Raw genomic sequence first — 3,689 nt, 5'->3', positions numbered from 1 at the left:
CTATCTCTCTCTCTTTCCTCAGCATCTCTCTCTTTTCTCTTTTCCAGTTCTCCTCAGCATGTCTCTCTCTCTTTCCTCTTCTCCTGTCCTCTGTCTCTCTGTCATTTGGTCAGACACTGTCAAATAAAACACATTCAGACCCTCAAGAGCTCAACTCCTTCAGAACAGGTGTGTGTGATAACTGTACTAATCAAATAGGTAGGAGTGTCTCTTTTCTCAGTTTGTCACATTATAATTTATTAAGTAGATTGAATACAGCAGTTGAAAGGACCCCTCCAGTCCCATGCACCCTGTCCCCGTGTCTGCAGCCTCTCAGCTAGCAGCATCAAGTAGCCTCTTCACCCTTCACTCTGAAGACGGCGCCTCACTCACTTTATAAGGAAGCTGAAAGAGACAGAGAGACAGAGCGTGTGATTACAGAGCGCTTGCCAGTTAGTGTGTGACAAAGTCAACTGCGATCTGACTGTATTAAGTGTCGTTCAGTAGATTTCATTGTGATCTGACTGTATTAAGTGTCGTTCAGTAGATTTCATTGTGATCTGACTGTATTAAGTGTCGTTCAGTAGATTTCATTGTGATCTGACAGTATTAAGTGTCGTTCAGTAGATTTCATTGTGATCTGACTGTATTAAGTGTTGTTCAGAAGTTCTCTTGGACTGCGTGCTGCTAACTGTTGTTTGATGATTAAGGGTGTTACTTGAAGGCATCTATATTCTGATATGTGGAGAATCTGGATGTGTCCTAAATGGTACCCTACTAGATCTCGACGGGTCCTGGACAAAAGTAGTGCTCATAAAAGAAAAAAGGGCACTATTTGGGACGAAGCCGCTGATTCGAGCCGAGGCTGACAAAATCCTTCACTCAGCTTCTTCTTTAGGATAAAGCATCTGACGACTCATCTGACGACTCATCTGACGACTCATCTGACAACGTTCTAAAGTGGGTGAAGTTGACTTCCAGGTGCAGTTTGGGTTCGCTCGGTTAGGAAAAAATGCAACACTGGGATGTTCTGGGTGAAAAGTGTCTGGATGTGTTCCATGTTAGAGGGTGGATGGTGTGAACTTAGCCACCCCTGATTCAATGTAGATCCCCTGGAGACCTGGAGTGAAGTACTCTATTCATTCACTATGTAGGGCCAGGAGTTTATCCAGACCACCTCACCTGAAAAACTCTGGGCACAGATGTTTTCCTGGTTAAGTCACGTGTCCAGGAAAACTCCTGGCCCTAATTGTGTGAATGACCTTGGTAAATGGTGAAGTCCAGGTGTGTGTGTTACCTGTAGGGGTAGCCGTGGTACTTGGACCTGAAGATGGACAGCAGGAAGCTGAAGAAGAACACGACCAGGCCCAGTCCCACCAGGCAGATAACTGAAACACACAGCACAACATTACACACACACACACACACACACACACACACACACACACACACACACACACACACACAGCACAACATTACACACACACACACACACACACACACAGCACACACACACACAGCACAACATCCCCCACACACACACACACACACACACTAATCGCTCCCACATAGCACAACATAACAAACACACTACCACACACACAGTCCCACCAGGCAGATAACTGAAACACACAGCACAACATTACAAACACACACACACACACTACCCCTCACAAGCGCGCGCACACACACACACGCGCGCACACACCCTTTAGTATGCTAACGAGGCAATTTATAGTTATTTTGGGACGGTTAAAACACCTCAATGACAAAAGATGACGGGACGGTTAAAATCACCTCAATGACAAAAGATGAGAATGATTCGCTCCCCCTCCCTCGACCATATTCCCCACTGCAGCATGTTGTCTGGTAGTATAACTAGCTAGAAGACCGTGGGAAGTGTAATGGGTGTGTGGAGGGCCTATTGAATGGATCTGATGTCAGCACTGACATCCTTCAACAGTCCTCTACTTAGCTATAGGCTGAAGCCAGGGCTGAAGCCAGGCCTGAGAGGAACTAATGTCCATGTAAGCAGTGTAATGTAAGCTCTTCATAATCATCACTAAGGCTTATATTCTGACATTTACCTGCCTGTGGTTTTTACAATCATATCATAGATTATTTTTTAAATAACGTGTTTTTATGAAAATTAGTCACTACGGCATCGTCCCAAACACTACGTTTGACCAAGGCCCAAAGGGAGGGAACAGGGTGCCATTTGGGACTCTTGCTGTGTGAGTCTAATGCAATGTGAATGATGGGTGTTTCTGCTGATTTAACGGCCCGACAGCTCTAGCTGAGAGAGGAACTTAAGAAGGGCCTTGTTTTCTCCATGTGCTGTTGGTCGACACGGTGCAGACGGATGAAGGACTGCCACTGGACATGTTTCAAACACCTTGTTTTGCATTTTAATTACCGCTATCTCAAGGATAACTGCTTTTGTACATGCATGTGTGTGTGTTTGTCCGGTCTCAGTAGAACTACAACAGTGGGCCTCTGAAGCTCTGTATTAATCATGTTTACATTACACTCCAGCACACACACACACACACACACACACACACACACACACACACACACACACACACACACACACACGTGGTTGGTCTTCTGTGCCGCGCACGCACCACAAACACACACAATGTGGGGGTCAGGGTTCATCTCTCTGGTGTTAATTAAAGGAACAGTGGACTGAGTGCCGGCCTCTTCACATCTGCCAGACTTAATGGACAGTTATGCAAATATCCATCATGCTTATACAAATGATAATGTCATGTCATTATGTATGCAGCATGTGGGTTCCACTGGAACTACCTCAGTGAGTCTAGTGGACTGGAAGGGGAAGGGGCTGTTGTGTGTGTGTGTGTGTGTGTGTGTGTGTGTGTGGGGGGGACGACTCAGTCATAAAACATTAGCTGGGGGAACATGCCTTGGTACCTCTGTACCTCCCCCTGCTGTGAGGACAAGACCCCCTACACACACACGGACACACACAGAGTGGGAGAAGAGAGGAGCAGGGGAAGGAGGAGAGAAGAGCAGGGGAAGGAGGAGAGGGGAGCAGGGAAAAAGGTGGAGAGAGGAGCAAGGGAAGGACGAGAGAGGGGAAGGAGGAGAGAGGTGCAGGGGAAGGATGAGGAGAGAGGAGCAGGGGTAGGAGGAGAGAGGAGCAGGGGAAGGAGGAGGAGAGAGGAGCAGGGGAAGGATGAGGAGAGAGGAGCAGGGGAAGGATGAGGAGAGAGGAGCAGGGGTAGGATGAGGAAAGAGGAGCAGGGGAAGGATGAGGAGAGAGGAGCAGGGGTAGGAGGAGGAGAGAGGAGCAGGGGTAGGAGGAGAGAGGAGCAGGGGAAGGAGGAGGAGAGAGGAGCAGGGGAAGGATGAGGAGAGGAGCAGGGGAAGGATGAGGAGAGAGGAGCAGGGGAAGGATGAGGAGAGAGGAGCAGGGGAAGGATGAGGAGAGAGGAGCAGGGGAAGGATGAGGAGAGAGGAGCAGGGGAAGGATGAGGAGAGAGGAGCAGGGGAAGGAGGAGGAGAGAGGAGCATGGGGAAGGAGGAGAGAGGAGCATGGGGAAGGAGGAGAGAGAAGCAGGGGAAGGAGGAGAGAGAAGCAGGGGAAGGAGGAGAGAAGAGCAGGGGAAGGAAGAGAGAGGAGTAGAGGTCGACCGATTAATCGGAATGGCCGATTAATTAGGGCCGATTTCAATTTTTTTAAC

The 3,689-nt window shown here is 48.5% G+C and overlaps 1 long non-coding RNA gene across 1 annotated transcript; it reads right to left on the bottom strand.

The window, feature by feature from the left end:
* Window positions 1–211: 211 nt before the first annotated feature.
* LOC115202040 (uncharacterized) lies at window positions 212–1,413 on the bottom strand. The gene is made up of 2 exons (XR_003879882.1): window positions 1,277–1,413; window positions 212–384 (listed from the first exon to the last, which is right to left on the bottom strand). It is a non-coding gene; the product is annotated as an uncharacterized LOC115202040 (long non-coding RNA).
* Between the last annotated feature and the right edge of the window lie 2,276 nt (window positions 1,414–3,689).

This window comes from Salmo trutta, chromosome 11 (assembly GCF_901001165.1).
Source record: "Salmo trutta chromosome 11, fSalTru1.1, whole genome shotgun sequence".
Taxonomy (NCBI): domain Eukaryota; kingdom Metazoa; phylum Chordata; class Actinopteri; order Salmoniformes; family Salmonidae; genus Salmo; species Salmo trutta.
Note: the sequence above shows the minus strand (reverse complement) of the source record. Positions and strands in the feature narration are given on the sequence as shown.